The sequence below is a fragment of the Macaca fascicularis genome, chromosome 3 (genome assembly GCF_037993035.2).
Source record: "Macaca fascicularis isolate 582-1 chromosome 3, T2T-MFA8v1.1".
NCBI lineage: Eukaryota > Metazoa > Chordata > Mammalia > Primates > Cercopithecidae > Macaca > Macaca fascicularis.
The window spans coordinates 74,610,606-74,626,275 of record NC_088377.1 but is presented as its reverse complement, the minus strand read 5'-3'; the positions used below and the strand labels follow the sequence as shown (position 1 = coordinate 74,626,275).

At 69.3% G+C, this 15,670-nt stretch overlaps 1 long non-coding RNA gene across 1 annotated transcript; it reads right to left on the bottom strand.

Moving 5' to 3' along the window:
• Positions 1-383: 383 nt before the first annotated feature.
• LOC135970138 (uncharacterized) lies at positions 384-3,301 on the bottom strand. Its single transcript, XR_010585650.2, has 2 exons — positions 993-3,301; positions 384-684 (listed from the first exon to the last, which is right to left on the bottom strand). It is a non-coding gene; the product is annotated as an uncharacterized lncRNA (long non-coding RNA).
• Between the last annotated feature and the right edge of the window lie 12,369 nt (positions 3,302-15,670).

Here is a 15,670-nt window from a genome sequence, read left to right as displayed (position 1 = left end):
AGGACTGCTTGTGTCCAAAAGTCTGGGAACAGCCTGAGCAACACAGTGAGAACCAACCTCTCAGAAAAAAATCAGAAATTAGCCAGGCATGGCGGCACGTGCCTGTAGTATCAGCTACTCAAGATGTGGAGTTGGGAGAATCACTTCAGGCCAAAAGGCTAAGGCTGCAGTGAACCATGATCACATGACTACAATCCAGCCTGGGTGACAGAGCAAGACCCTAACAAAACAAAAAAGATAACTGTAAAAAATATACATATAGAAGACATGAAGTGAGAAGTTACCATGTCCAGAGCAAAGAAAAAGGGCCGAAGCAGAGGCTCATTCCCATTCCCACCCAAAGAAAACAAGAAAAACGATGAGACACTAAATAACACAAAAATCAGTATGAAACCACGCAGGCAGAATTTATTGTAAATTTGTAACAAATGCACTGTCAAGGTTAAAAGAAGAGGGAGGTGTTTTGCTAAGGTACTCTGCTGTGAAGTTACCAACAATTAAGAGTCCAGGGAAGCATTAGGCTCCTTGATGCTGTTGACCATCAAAGACTAAAAAGATGGATCCAGAAGAGGTGACTGCGAGGCAAGAGCAAAGCCAGAAAAGACCATGACGAGGCAGAAGATGGGCTCAAGTTGTCATTATGAGGCCGAAGATGGGCCACAAGAGGCCACCGTGAGACAGGAGCTGGTATGACAGGGACGACAGTGAGACAGGAGCTGGGATATGGGAGGCAGGCATAAGGAAAAAGATGGGCGAGGTGAGGACAGTGAGAGGCAGCAGCAGGGCCTAGAGATGCCAGTGTGAGGCAGGAGCTGGGTCTGTTGAGGCTGCCTGGAGAAACCATTGTTGGGCAAAACCTGGGCCTCTTTAGGCTGCCACGAGGAAGGCAGTGGAACTGGAGGACTGGACTTGAGAAAGTTTTGGGTCTACAAGGGCGCCAGAGGCTGCACATGAGCTGAATCAAAAGTGGTTGTTGTGAGGCAAAACCTTACCTGCAGATGCACCCAGGAAGAAGAGCTGGGCCAGAAGAGAACACCGAGAGGCAGAAACTGGGAAAGGCAAGGCAGACTTCAGGCAGCTCTGGGCCTACATAGACAGCCAAAAGGAAAAAACATGGCCTGGAAAGGCAGTAGAGACTCCGCTATGAGGCAGAGGCTGGGCCTCTGCAGGCCTTCGGGAGGAAGGATGCTGGGCCTGGCGAGGCCGACTTGAGGTCAAGTCCTTGGCCTGAGGAGGCCGCCAGAGGCGTGAGCGGGGCTGGACCTCAAAAGGCCAGTGGCAGGCAGGAGCAGCTGGGCCTGGAGAGGCTGACCTGAGGAAGTCTGGCAGCTGCTGAGGCTGCGGAGAGGCCGGAGCTGGGACGTCGGAGGCCGACTGGGCGACGAGTTGGGCCCGCAGGGGTCGCCGGAGGCAGGAGAGAGCCCTGGAGAGGCCGACTCGAGGCCAGCGTGGGTCTGCAGAGGCCGCCGGGAGGAGGAGCTGGGCCTGGAGAGGCTGGCTGCAGGAAGTCTGGGGCGTGGAGACGCCGTCGGAGGGCAGGAGCTGGGCCAGGAAAGGTCACCGTGGGGCCCGGCTTCAGGACATTTGGGGCCTAAAAAGGCCGCGGAGCGGGAGCTGGGGCGGAGCCGAGCCGAAAGAGGTTGTCGTGAGGCCGGGGCTGGGCCTGCGGCCCCAGCCGGCAGCAGGAGGAGCTGGGCCTGGACGGGAGGCCAGGAGGCCGCAACTGGGCCTGGAGGGGCCGGCCTGAAGAAGTTCGGGGCCTGGAGAGGCCGCGAAAAGGCAAAGGCTGGGCCTGGAAAGGCCGTTCCCCGTGACGAATGAGCCGGGCCTAACGAGGCCACTGGGAGGCAGGAGCGGGGCCCGGCGGAGCTGCCGAAAGGCAGGAGGAATTCTGGCCTGGGGAGGCCGCAGTCAGGCGAGAGCTGGGCATGGAGAGTCCGCTGGGAGGCAGAGGCTGGGCCTGTGCAGGCCTTCGGGCGGCAGGAGGCTGGGCCTGGGGAGGCCGACTAGAGGGCAAGTCCTGGGCCTGTGGAGGCCACCCAGAGGAGTGAGCGGAGCTGGGCCTCAAGAGGCCAGTGGCAGGCAGGAGGAGCTGAGTCTGGAGGGGCTGACCTGAGGAAGTCTGGCAGCTGCTGAGGCCGCGGAGAGGCAGGAGCTGGGCCGGCGGAGGCCGACTGGGCAACGAGTTGGGCCCACAGGGGCCGCCGGGAGCAGGAGCGAGCCCTGGAGACGCCGACTCGAGGCCAGCATGGGCACACAGAGGCCGCCGGGAGGAGGAGCTGGGCCTGGAGAGGCCGACTCGAGGCCAGCGTGGGCCTGCAGAGGCCGCCGGGAGGAGGAGCTATGCCTGGAGAGGCTGGCTGCAGGAAGTCCGGGGGGTGGAGACGCCGTCGGAGGGCAGGAGCCGGGCCCGGAGAGGCCACCGTGGGGCCCGGCTTCAGGACAATTGGGGCCTACAAAGGCCCCGGAGGGAGAGCTGGGCCGGAGCCGACCCCAAAGAGGTTGTCGTGAGGCCGGCATGGTCCAGAGGCCGCAGCCGGGAACATGAGGAGCTGGGCCTGGACGGGAGGCCGGGAGGCCGCGACTGGGCCTGGAGGGGGTGGCCTGAGGAAGTTTGGGGCCTGGGGAGGCCGCCAAAAGGCAAAGGCTGGGCCTGGAAATGCCGTCCCCCGTGACGAATGAGCCGGGACTAACTAGGCCACTGGGAGGCAGGAGCGGGGCCTGGCGGAGCTGCCGAAAGCCAGGAGGAGCTCTGGCCTGGGGAGGCCGCAGTCAGGCGAGAGCTGGGCGTGGAGAGTCCGCTGGGAGGCAGAGACTGGGCCTCTATAGGCCTTCGGGCGGCAGGAGGCTTGGCCTGGCGAGGCCGACTGGAGGTGAAGTCCTGGGCCTGAGGAGGACGCCCAGAGGCGTGAGCGGGGCTGGGCCTCAAGAGGCCAGTGTCAGGCAGGAGGAGCAGGACCTGGAGGGACTGACCTGAGGAAGTCTGGCAGCTGCTGAGGCCGCGGAGAGGCAGGAGCTGGGCCGGCGGAGACCAATTTGGCGACGACTTGGGGCCGCAGAGGCTGCCGGGAGCAGGAGCGAGCCCTGGAGAAACCGACTCGAGGCCAGCGTCAGCCTGCAGTGGCCGCCGGGAGGAGGAGCTGGGCCTGCAGAGACTGGCTGCAGGAAGTCTGGGGCGTGGAGACGCCGTCGGAGGGCAGGAGCCGGGCCCGGAGAGGTCACCGTGGGGCCCGGCTTCAGGACATTTAGGGCCTAGAAAGGCCGCGGAGCGGGAGCTGGGCCGGAGCCGAGCCGAAAGAGGTTGTCGTGAGGCCGGGGCTCTGCCTGCGGCCGCAGCCACAAACAGAAAAAGCTGGGCCTGGACGGGAGGCCGGGAGGCCGCGACTGGGCCTGGAGGGGGCGGCCTGAAGAAGTTCGGGGCCTGGAGAGGCCGCCAAAAGGCAAAGGCTGGGCATGGAAAAGCCGTTCGCCGTGAAGTGTGAGCCGGGCCTAACGAGGCCACGGGGAAGCAGGAGCGGGGCCCAGTGGAGCTGCCGAAAGGCAGGAGGAGCTCTGGTCTGGGGAGGCCGCAGTCAGGCGAGAGCGGGGCGTGGAGAGTCCGCTGGGAGGCAGTGGCTGGGCCTGTGCAGGCCTTCAGGCGGCAGGAGGCTTGGCGTGGCGTGGCCGACTGGAGGTCAAGTCCTGGGCCTGAGGAGGCCGCCCAGAGGAGGAGCTGGGCCGGGAGAGGCTGGCTCGAGGAAGTCTGGGGCGTGGAGACGCCGTCGGAGTGGAGGAGCCGGGTCCGGAGAGGCCACCGTGGGGCCCGGCTTCAGGACGTTTGGGGCCTACAAAGGCCGCGGAGTGGGAGCTGGGCCGGAGCCGAGCCAAAGGAGGTTGTCGTGAGGCCGGGGCTGGGCGCGCGGACGCAGCCGGGAGCAGGAGGAGCTGGGCCTGGACGGGAGGCCGGGAGGCCGCGACTGGGTCTGGAGGGGCGGCCTGAGGAAGTTCGGGGCCTGGAGAGGCCGCCAAAAGGCAAAGGCTGGCCCTGGAAAGGCCATTCCCCGTGACAAAGGAGCCGGACCTAACGAGGCCACGGGGAGGCAGGAGCGGGGCCCGGCGGAGCTGCCGAAAGGTAGGAGGAGCTCTGGCTTGGAGAGGCCGCAGTCAGGCGAGAGCTGGGCGTGGAGAGTCCGCTGGGACGCAGTGGTTGGGCCTGTGCAGGCCTTCGGGCGGCAGGAGGCTTGGCGTGGGGAGGCCGACTGGAGGTCAAGTCCTGGGGTGAGGAGGCCGCCCAGAGGGGGACCTGGGACGGGAGAGGCTGGCTGGAGGAACTCTGGGGCGTGGAGACACCGTCGGAGGGCAGGAGGCGGGCCGGGAGTGGCCATCGTGGGGCCCGGCTTCAGGACGCTTGGGACCTACAAAGGCCGCGGAGCGGGAGCTGGGCCGGAGCCGAGCCCAAGGAGGTTGTCGTGAGGCCGGGGTGGGCCCGCGGACGCAGCCGGGAGCAGGAGGAGCTGGGCCTGGACGGGAGGCCGGGAGGCCGCGACTGGGCCTCGAGGGGCCGGCCTGAGGAAGTTCGGGGCATGGAGAGGCCGCTAAAAGGCAAAGGCTAGGCCTGGAAAGGCCGTTCAACGTGACGAATGAGCCGGGCCTAACGAGGCCACTGGGAGGCATGAGCGGGGCCCGGCAGAGCTGCCGAAAGGCAGGAGGAGCTCTGGCCTGGGGAGGCCGCAGTCAGGCGAGAGCTGGGCGTGGAGAGTCCGCTGGGACGCAGTGGCTGGGCCTGTGCAGGCCTTCGGGCGGCAGGAGGCTTGGCGTGGCGAGGCCGACTCAAGCTCAAGTCCTGGGCTGAGGAGGCCGCCCAGAGGGGGAGCTGGGCCAGGAGAGGCTGGCTGGAGGAAGTCTGGGGCGCGGAGACGCCGTCGGAGGGCTGGAGGCGGGCCGGGAGTGGCCATCGTGGCGCCAGGCTTCAGGACGCTTCGGACCTACAAAGGCCGCGGAGCGGGAGCTGGGCCGGAGCCGTGCCCAACGAGGTTGTCGTGAGGCCGGGGTGGGCCCGCGGCCGCAGCCGGGAGCAGGAGGAGCTGGGCCTGGACGGGAGGCCGGGAGGCCGCGACTGGGCCTGGAGGGGCCGGCCAGACGAAGTTCGGGGCCTGGAGAGGCCGCTAAAAGGCAAAGGCTAGGCCTGCGTTCAACGTGACCAATGAGCTGGGCCTAACGAGGCCACTGGGAGGCAGGAGCGGGGCCAGGCGGAGCTGCCAAAAGGCAGGAGGAGCTCTGGCCTGGGGAGGCCGCAGTCAGGCGAGAACTGGGAGTGGAGAGTCCGCTGGGAGGCAGAGGCTGGGCCTGTGCAGGTCTTCGTGCGGCAAGAGGCTGGGCCTGGCGAGGCCGACGGGACGTCAAGTCCTGGGCCTGAGGAGGCCGCCCAGAGGCGTGAGCGGGGCTGGGCCTCAAGAGGCCAGTGGCAGGCAGGAGGAACTGGGCCTGGAGGGGCTGACGTGAGGAAGTCTGGCAGCTGGAGAGGCCGCGGAGAGGCAGGAGCTGGGCCAGCGGAGGTCGACTGGGCGACGAGTTGGGTCCGCAGTGGCCTCCGGGAGCAGGAGCGAGCCCTGGAGAGGCCGACTCGAGGCCAGCGTGGGCCTGGATAGGCCGCCGGGAGGAGGAGCTGGCCCTGGAGAGGCTGGCTGCAGGACGTCTGGGGCGTGGAGACGCAGTCGTAGGGCAGGAGCCGGGCCCGGAGAGGCCACCGTGGGGCCCGGCTTCAGGACGTTAGAGGCCTACAAAAGGCCGCGGAGTGGGAGCTGGGCCGGAGCCGAGCCAAACGAGGTTGTCGTGAGGCTGGGGGTGGGCCCGCGGCCGCAGCCGGCAGCAGGAGGAGCTGGGCCTGGATGGGAGGACGGGAGGCCGCGACTGGGCCTGGAAGTCCCGGCCTGAGGAAGTTCGGGGCCTGGAGAGGCCGCCAAAAGGCAAAGGCTGGGCCTGGAAAAGCCGTTCCCCGTGACGAATTAGCCAGGCCTAACGAGGCCACGGGGAGGCAGGAGCGGGGCCCAGCGGAGCTGCCGAAAGGTAGGAGGAGCTCTGGTCTGGGGGGCCGCAGTCAGGCGAGAGCTGGGCGTGGAGAGTCTGCTGGGACGCAGTGGCTGGGCATGTGCAGGCCTTCGGGCGGCAGGAGGCTTGGCGTGGCGAGGCCGACTGGAGGTCAAGTCCTGGGGTGAGGAGGCCGCCCAGAGGGGGAGCTGGGCCGAGAGAGGCTGGCTGGAGGAACTCTGGGGCGTGGAGACGCCGTCCGAGGGCAGGGGCCGGGCCCGGAGAGGCCACCGTGGGGCCCGGCTTCAGGACGTTTGGGGCCTACAAAGGCCGCGGAGCGGGAGCTGGGCCGGAGCCGAGCCCAAGGAGGTTGTCGTGAGGCCGGGGCTCGTCCTGCGGCCGTAGCCGGAAACATAAAAAGCTGGGCCTGGACGGGAGGCCGGGAGGCCGCGACTGGGCCTCGAGCGGCCGGCCTGAGGTAGTTCGGGGCCTGGAGAGGCCGCCAAAAGGCAAAGGCTGGTCCTGGAAAGGCCGTTCCCCGTGACGAAGGAGCCGGACCTAACGAGGCCACGGGGAGGCGGGAGCGGGGCTCGGCGGAGCTGCCGAAAGGCAGGAGGAGCTCTGGCCTGGGGAGGCCGCAGTCAGGCGAGAGCTGGGCGTGGAGAGTCCGCTGGGACGCACTGGCTGGGCCTGTGCAGGCCTTCGGGCGGCAGGAGGCTTGGCGTGGCGAGGCCGACTCGAGGTCAAGTCCTGGGCTGAGGAGGCCGCCCAGATGGGGAGCTGGGCCAGGAGCAGCTGGCTGGAGGAACTCTGGGGGGTGGAGACGCCGTCGGAGGGCAGGAGGCGGGCCGGGAGTGGCCATCGTGGCGCCCGGCTTCAGGACGCTTGGGACCTACAAAGGCCGCGGAGCGGGAGCTGGGCCGGAGCCGAGCCCAAGGAGGTTGTCGGGAGGCCGGGGTGGGCCCGCGGCCGCAGCCGGGAGCAGGAGGAGCTGGGCCTGGACGGGAGGCCGGGAGGCCGCGACGGGGCCTCAAGGGGCCGGCCTGAGGAAGTTCGGTGCCTGGAGAGGCCGCTAAAAGGCAAAGGCTAGGCCTGCGTTCAACGTGACCAATGAGCTGGGCCTAACGAGGCCACTGGTAGGCAGGAGCGGGGCCAGGCGGAGCTGCCAAAAGGCAGGAGGAGCTCTGGCCTGGGGAGGCCGCAGTCAGGCGAGAACTGGGAGTGGAGAGTCCGCTGGGACGCAGTGGCTGGGCCTGTGCAGGCCTTCGGAAGGCAGGAGGCTTGGTGTGGCGAGGACGACTGGAGGTCAAGTCCTGGGCCTGAGGAGGCCACCCAGAGGCGTGAGCGGGGCTGGGCCTTAAGAGGCCAGTGGCAGGCAGGAGGAGCTGGGCCTGGAGGGGCTGACGTGAGGAAGTCTGGCAGCTGGAGAGGCCGCGCAGAGGCAGGAGCTGGGCCGGCGGAGGACGAGTGGGCGACGAGTTGGGCCCGCAGGGGCCGCCGGGAGCAGGATCGAGCTCTGGAGAGGCCGACTCGAGGCCAGCGTGGGCCTGCAGAGGCCGCCGGGAGGAGGAGCTGGGCCTGGAGAGGCTGGCTGCAGGAAGTCTGGGGCATGGAGACGCCATCGTAGGGCAGGAGCCGGGCCCGGAAAGGCCACCGTGGGGCCCGGCTTCAGGACGTTTGGGGCCTACAAACGTCGCGGAGCGGGAGCTGGGCCGGAGCCGTGCCAAAGGAGGTTGTCGTGAGGCCGGGGTGGGCCCGCGGCCGCAGCCGGCAGCAGGAGGAGCTGGGCCTGGACGAGAGGCCGGGAGGCCGCGACTGGACCTGGAGGGGCCGGCCTGAGGAAGTTCGGGGCCTGGAGCGGCCGCTAAAAGGCAAAGGCTAGGCCTCGAAAGGCCGTTCAACGTGACGAATGAGCCGGGCCTAACGAGGCCACTGGGAGGCATGAGCAGGGCCCGGCGGAGCTGCCGAAAGGCAGGAGGAGCTCTGGCCTGGGGAGGCCACAGTCAGGCGAGAGCTGGGCGTGCAGAGTCCACTGGGAGGCAGAGGCTGGGCCTGTGCAGGCCTTCGGACGGCAGGAGGCTGGGCCTGGAGAGGCCGACTGGAGGTCAAGTCCTGGGCCTTAGGAGGCCGCACAGAGGAGGAGCTGAGCCTGGAGAGGCTGGCTGGAGGAAGTCTGGGGCGTGGAGATGCCGTCGGAGAGCAGGGGCCGGGTGCGGAGGGGCCACCGTGGGGCTCGGCTTCAGGACGTTTGCGGCCTTCAAAGGCCGTGGAGCGGGAGCTGGGCCGGAGCCGAACCAAAGGAGGTTGTCGTGACGCTGGGGCTCGGCCTGCGGCCGCAGCCAAAAACAGAAAGAGCTGGACCTGGATGGGAGGCCGGGAGGCCGCGACTGGGCCTGGAGGGCCGGCCTGAGGAAGTTAGGGGCCTGGAGAGGCCGCCAAAAGGCAAACCTGGGCCTGGAAAGGCCGTTCCCCGTGACGAATGAGCCGGGCCTAACGAGGCCACGGGGAGGCAGGAGCGGGGCCCGGCGGAGCTACCGAAAGGCAGGAGGAGCTCTGGCTTGGAGAGGCCGCAGTCAGGCGAGAGCTGGGCGTGGAGAGTCCGCTGGGACGCAGTGGCTGGGCCTGTGCAGGCCTTCGGGCGGCAGGAGGCTTGGCGTGGCGAGGCCGACTGGAGGTCAAGTCCTGGGTTGAGGAGGTCGCCCAGAGGAGGACCTGGGCCGGGAGGGGCTGGCTGGAGGAACTCTGGTGCGTGGAGACGCCGTCGGAGGGCAGGACACGGGCCGGGAGTGGCCATCGTGGGGCCCGGGTTCAGGACGCTTGGGACCTACAAAGGCCGCGGAGCGGGAGCTGGGCCGGAGCCGAGCCCAAGGAGGTTGTCGTGAGGCCGGGGTGGACCCGCGGCCGCAGCCGGGAGCAGGAGGAGCTGGGCCTGAATGGGAGGCCGGGAGGCTGCGACTGGGAATGGAGGGGCCAGCCTGAGGAAGTTCGGGGCCTGGAGAGGCCACTAAAAGGCAAAGGCTAGGCCTGGAAAGGCCGTTCAACGTGACGAATGAGCTGAGCCTAACGAGGTCACTGGGAGGCAGGAGCGGGGTCCGGCGGAGCTGTCGAAAGGCAGGAGGAGCTCTGGCCTGGGGAGTCCGCAGTCACGCGAGAGCTGGCCGTGGAGAGTCCGCTGGGAGGCAGAGGCTGGGCCTGTGCAGGCTTTCGGGCGGCAGGAGGCTGGGCCTGGCGAAGCTGACTGGAGGTCAAGTCCTGGGCCTGAGAAGGCCGCCCAGAGGAGGAGCTGGGCCGGGAAAGGCTGGCTGGAGGAAGTCTGGGGCGTGGAGACGCCGTCGGAGTGCAGGAGCCGGGTCCGGAGAGGCCACCGTGGGGCCCGGCTTCAGGACGTTTGGGGCCTACAAAGGCCACGGAGCGGGAGCTGGGCTGGAGCCGAGCCAAAGGAGGTTGTCGTGAGGCCGGGGCTGGGCGCGCGGACGCAGCCGGGAGCAGGAGGAGCTGGGCCTGGACGGGAGGCCGGGAGGCCGCGACTGGGTCTGGAGGGGCCGGCCTGAGGAAGTTCGGGGCCTGGAGAGGCCGCCAAAAGGCAAAGGCTGGGCCTGGAAAGGCCATTCCCCGTGACAAAGGAGCCAGACCTAACGAAGCCACGGGGAGGCAGGAGCGGGGCCCGGCGGAGCTGCCGAAAGGCAGGAGGAGCTCTGGCTTGGAGAGGCCGCAGTCAGGCGAGAGCTGGGCGTGGAGAGTCCGCTGGGACGCAGTGGTTGGGCCTGTGCAGGCCTTCGGGCGGCAGGAGGCTTGGCGTGGGGAGGCCGACTGGAGGTCAAGTCCTGGGGTGAGGAGGCCGCCCAGAGGGGGACCTGGGACGGGAGAGGCTGGCTGGAGGAACTCTGGGGCGTGGAGACGCCGTCGGAGGGCAGGAGGCGGGCCGGGAGTGGCCATCGTGGGGCCCGGCTTCAGGACGCTTGGGACCTACAAAGGCCGCGGAGCGGGAGCTGGGCCGGAGCCGAGCCCAAGGAGGTTGTCGTGAGGCCGGGGTGGGCCCGCGGACGCAGCCGGGAGTAGGAGGAGCTGGGCCTGGACGGGAGGCCGGGAGGCCGCGACTGGGCCTGGAGGGGCCGGCCTGAGGAAGTTCGGGGCCTGGAGAGGCCGCTAAAAGGCAAAGGCTAGGCCTGGAAAGGCCGTTCAACGTGACGAATGAGCCGGGCCTAACGAGGCCACTGGGAGGCATGAGCGGGGCCCGGCGGAGCTGCCGAAAGGCAGGAGGAGCTCTGGCCTGGGGAGGCCGCAGTCAGGCGAGAGCTGGGCGTGGAGAGTCCGCTGGGACGCAGTGGCTGGGCCTGTGCAGGCCTTCGGGCGGCAGGAGGCTTCGCGTGGCGAGTCCGACTGGAGGTCAAGTCCTGGGCTGAGGAGGCCGCACAGAGGGGGAGCTGGGCCAGGAGCAGCTGGCTGGAGGAACTCTGGGGGGTGGAGACGCCGTCAGAGGGCAGGAGGCGGGCCGGGAGTGGCCATTATGGCGCCCGGCTTCAGGACGCTTGGGACCTACAAAGGCTGCGGAGCGGGAGCTGGGCCGGAGCCGAGCCCAAGGAGGTTGTCATGAGGCCGACGTGGGCCCGCGGCCGCAGCTGGGAGCAGGAGGAGCTGGGCCTGGACAGGAGGCCGGGAGGCCGCGACTGGGCATGGAGGGGCCGGCCTGACGAAGTTCGGGGCCTGGAGAGGCCGCTAAAAGGCAAAGGCTAGTCCTGCGTTCAACGTGACAAATGAGCTGGGCCTAACGAGGCCACTGGGAGGCAGGAGCGGGGCCAGGCGGAGCTGCCAAAAGGCAGGAGGAGCTCTGGCCTGGGGAGGCCGCAGTCAGGCGAGAACTGGGAGTGGAGAGTCCGCTGGGAGGCAGAGGCTGGGCCTGTGCAGGTCTTCGTGCGGCACGAGGCTGGGCCTGGCAAGGCCGATGGGACGTCAAGTCCTGGTCCTCAGGAGGCCGCCCAGAGGCGTGAGCGGGGCTGGGCCTCAAGAGGCCAGTGGCAGGCAGGAGGAACTGGGCCTGGAGGGGCTGACGTGAGGAAGTCTGGCAGCTGGAGAGGCCGCGGAGAGGCAGGAGCTGGGCCGGCGGAGGTCGACTGGGCGACGAGTTGGGTCCGCAGGGGCCTCCGGGAGCAGGAGCGAGCCCTGGAGAGGCCGACTCGAAGCCAGCGTGGGCCTGCAGAGGCCGCCAGGAGGAGGAGCTGGGCCTGGAGAGGCTGGCTGCAGGAAGTCTGGGGCGTGGAGACGCCATCGTAGGGCAGGAGCCGGGCCCGGAAAGGCCACCGTGGGGCCCGGCTTCAGGACGTTTGGGGCCTACAAACGCCGCGGAGCGGGAGCTGGGCCGGAGCCGAGCCAAAGGAGGTTGTCGTGAGGCCGGGGTGGGCCCGTGGCCGCAGCCGGCAGCAGGAGGAGCTGGGCCTGGACGGGAGGCCGGGAGACCGCGACTGGACCTGGAGGGGCCGGCCTGAGGAAGTTCGGGGCCTGGAGCGGCCGCTAAAAGGCAAAGGCTAGGCCTGGAAAGGCCGTTCAACGTGACGAATGAGCCGGGCCTAACGAGGCCACTGGGAGGCAGGAGCGGGGCCCGGCGGAGCTGCCGAAAGGCAGAAGGAGCTCTGGCCTGGGGAGGCCGCAGTCAGGCGAGGGCTGGCCGTGGAGAGTCCGCTGGGAGGCAGAGGCTGGGGTGTGCAGGCCTTCGGGCGGCAGGAGGCTGGGCCTGGCGAGGCTGACTGGAGGTCAAGTCCTGGGCCTTAGGAGGCCGCACAGAGGAGGAGCTGGGCCTGGAGAGGCTGGCTGGAAGAAGTCCGGGGCGTGGAGACGCGGTCGCAGGGCAGGAGCCGGACCCGGAGAGGCCACCGTGGGGCCCGGCTTCAGGACGTTTGGGGCCTACAAAGGCCGCGGAGCGGGAGCTGGCCCGGAGCCGAGCCAAAGGAGGTTGTCGTGAGGCAGGGGCTGGGCCCGCGGACGCAGCCGGGAGCAGGAGGAGCTGGGCCTGGACTGGAGGCCGGGAGGCCGCGACTGGGCCTGGAGGGGCCGGCCCGAGGAAGTTCGGGGCCTAGAGAGGCCGCCAAAAGGCAAAGGCTGGGCCTGGAAAGGCCATTCCCCGTGACGAATGAACCGGGCCTACCGAGGCCACTGGGAGACAGGAGCGGGGCCCGGCGGAGCTGCCGAAAGGCAGGAGGAGCTCTGGCCTGGGGAGTCCTCAGTCAGGCAAGAGCTGGCCGTGGAGAGTCCGCTGGGAGGCAGAGGCTGGGCCTGTGCAGGCCTTCGGGCGGCAGGAGGCTGGGCCTGGCGAGGCCGACTGGAGGTCAAGTCCTGGGCCTGAGGAGGCCGCCCAGAGGCGTGAGCGGGGCTGGGCCTCAAGAGGCCAGTGGCAAGCAGGAGGAGCTGGGGCTGGAGGGGCTGACGTGAGGAAGTCTGGCAGCTGGAGATGCCGCGGAGAGGCAGGAGCTGGGCCGGCGGAGGCCGACTGGGCGACGAGTTGGGTCCGCAGGGGAGGCCCGGAGCAGGAGCGAGCCCTGGAGTGGCCGTCTCGAGGCCAGCGTGGGCCTGCATAGGCCGCCGGGAGGAGGAGCTGGGCCTGGAGAGGCTGGCTGCATGAAGTCTGGGGCGTGGAGACGCCGTTGTAGGGCAGGAGCCGGGTCCGGAGAGGCCACCGTGGGGCCCGGCTTCAGGACGTTTGTGGCTTACAAAGGCCGCGGAGCGGGAGCTGGGCCGGAGCCGAGCCAAAGGAGGTTGTCGTGAGGCCGGGGCTGGGCTCGCGGCCGCAGCCGGGAGCAGGAGGAGCTGGGCATGGACGGGAGGCCGGGAGGCCGCGACTGGGCCTGGAGGGGCCGGCCTGAGGAAGTTCGCGGCCTGGAGAGGCCGCCAAAAGGCAAAGGCTGGGCCTGGAAAGGCCGTTCCCCGTGACGAATGAGCCGGGCCTAGCGAGGCCACGGGGAGGCAGCAGCGGGGCCCGGCGGCGCTGCCGAAAGGCAGGAGGAGCTCTGACCTGGGGAGGTCGCAGTCAGGCGAGAGCTGGGCGTGGAGAGTCCGCTGGGAAGCAGTGGCTGGGCCTGTGCAGGCCTTCGGGCGGCAGGAGGCTTGGCGTGGCGAGGCCGACTGGAGGTCAATTCCTGGGCCTGAGGAGGCCGCCCACAGGAGGAGCTGGGCCGGGAGAGGCTGGCTGGAGGAAGTCTGGGGCGTGGATACGCCGTCGGAGGGCAGGAGCCGGGTCCGGAGAGGCCACCGTGGGGCCCGGCTTCAGGACGTTTGGGGCCTACAAAGGCCGCGGAGCGGGAGCTGCGACGGAGCCGAGCCCAAGGAGGTTGTCGTGAGGCCGGGGTGGGCCCGCGGACGCAGCCGGGAGCAGGAGGAGCTGGGCCTGGATGGGAGGCCGGGAGGCCGCGACTGGGCCTGAAGGGGCCGGCCTGAGGAAGTTCGGGACCTGGAGAGGCCGCCAAAAGGCAAAGTCTGGACCTGGAAAGGCCGTTCCCCGTGACGAATGAGCCGGGCCTAACGAGGCCACGGGGCAGGAGCTGGGCCCGGCGGAGCTGCCGAAAGGCAGGAGGAGCTCTGGCCCGGGGTGGCCGCAGTCAGGCGAGAGCTGGGCGTGGAGAGTCCGCTGGGATGCAGTGGCTGGGCCTGTGCAGGCCTTCGGGCGGCAGGAGGCTTGGCGTGGGGAGGCCGACTGGTGGTCAAGTCCTGGGCCTGAGGAGGCCGCCCAGAGGAGGAGCTCGGCCGGGAGAGGCTGGCTGGAGGAAGTCTGGGGCGTGGAGACGCCGTCGGAGGGCAGGAGCCAGGTCCGGAGAGGCCACCGTGGGGCCCGGCTTCAGGACGTTTGGGGCCTTCTAAGGCCGCGGAGCGGGAGCTGGGCCGGAGCCGAGCCCAAGGAGGTTGTCGTGAGGCCGGGGTGGGCCCGCGGACGCAGCCGGGAGTAGGAGGAGCTGGGCCTGGACGGGAGGCCGGGAGGCCGCGACTGGGCCTGGAGGGGCCGGCCTGAGGAAGTTCGGGGCCTGGAGAGGCCGCTAAAAGGCAAAGGCTAGGCCTGGAAAGGCCGTTCAACGTGACGAATGAGCCGGGCCTAACGAGGCCACTGGGAGGCATGAGCGGGGCCCGGCGGAGCTGCCGAAAGGCAGGAGGAGCTCTGGCCTGGGGAGGCCGCAGTCAGGCGAGAGCTGGGCGTGGAGAGTCCGCTGGGACGCAGTGGCTGGGCCTGTGCAGGCCTTCGGGCGGCAGGAGGCTTCGCGTGGCGAGTCCGACTGGAGGTCAAGTCCTGGGCTGAGGAGGCCGCACAGAGGGGGAGCTGGGCCAGGAGCAGCTGGCTGGAGGAACTCTGGGGGGTGGAGACGCCGTCAGAGGGCAGGAGGCGGGCCGGGAGTGGCCATTATGGCGCCCGGCTTCAGGACGCTTGGGACCTACAAAGGCTGCGGAGCGGGAGCTGGGCCGGAGCCGAGCCCAAGGAGGTTGTCATGAGGCCGACGTGGGCCCGCGGCCGCAGCTGGGAGCAGGAGGAGCTGGGCCTGGACAGGAGGCCGGGAGGCCGCGACTGGGCATGGAGGGGCCGGCCTGACGAAGTTCGGGGCCTGGAGAGGCCGCTAAAAGGCAAAGGCTAGTCCTGCGTTCAACGTGACAAATGAGCTGGGCCTAACGAGGCCACTGGGAGGCAGGAGCGGGGCCAGGCGGAGCTGCCAAAAGGCAGGAGGAGCTCTGGCCTGGGGAGGCCGCAGTCAGGCGAGAACTGGGAGTGGAGAGTCCGCTGGGAGGCAGAGGCTGGGCCTGTGCAGGTCTTCGTGCGGCACGAGGCTGGGCCTGGCAAGGCCGATGGGACGTCAAGTCCTGGTCCTCAGGAGGCCGCCCAGAGGCGTGAGCGGGGCTGGGCCTCAAGAGGCCAGTGGCAGGCAGGAGGAACTGGGCCTGGAGGGGCTGACGTGAGGAAGTCTGGCAGCTGGAGAGGCCGCGGAGAGGCAGGAGCTGGGCCGGCGGAGGTCGACTGGGCGACGAGTTGGGTCCGCAGGGGCCTCCGGGAGCAGGAGCGAGCCCTGGAGAGGCCGACTCGAAGCCAGCGTGGGCCTGCAGAGGCCGCCAGGAGGAGGAGCTGGGCCTGGAGAGGCTGGCTGCAGGAAGTCTGGGGCGTGGAGACGCCATCGTAGGGCAGGAGCCGGGCCCGGAAAGGCCACCGTGGGGCCCGGCTTCAGGACGTTTGGGGCCTACAAACGCCGCGGAGCGGGAGCTGGGCCGGAGCCGAGCCAAAGGAGGTTGTCGTGAGGCCGGGGTGGGCCCGTGGCCGCAGCCGGCAGCAGGAGGAGCTGGGCCTGGACGGGAGGCCGGGAGACCGCGACTGGACCTGGAGGGGCCGGCCTGAGGAAGTTCGGGGCCTGGAGCGGCCGCTAAAAGGCAAAGGCTAGGCCTGGAAAGGCCGTTCAACGTGACGAATGAGCCGGGCCTAACGAGGCCACTGGGAGGCAGGAGCGGGGCCCGGCGGAGCTGCCGAAAGGCAGAAGGAGCTCTGGCCTGGGGAGGCCGCAGTCAGGCGAGGGCTGGCCGTGGAGAGTCCGCTGGGAGGCAGAGGCTGGGGTGTGCAGGCCTTCGGGCGGCAGGAGGCTGGGCCTGGCGAGGCTGACTGGAGGTCAAGTCCTGGGCCTTAGGAGGCCGCACAGAGGAGGAGCTGGGC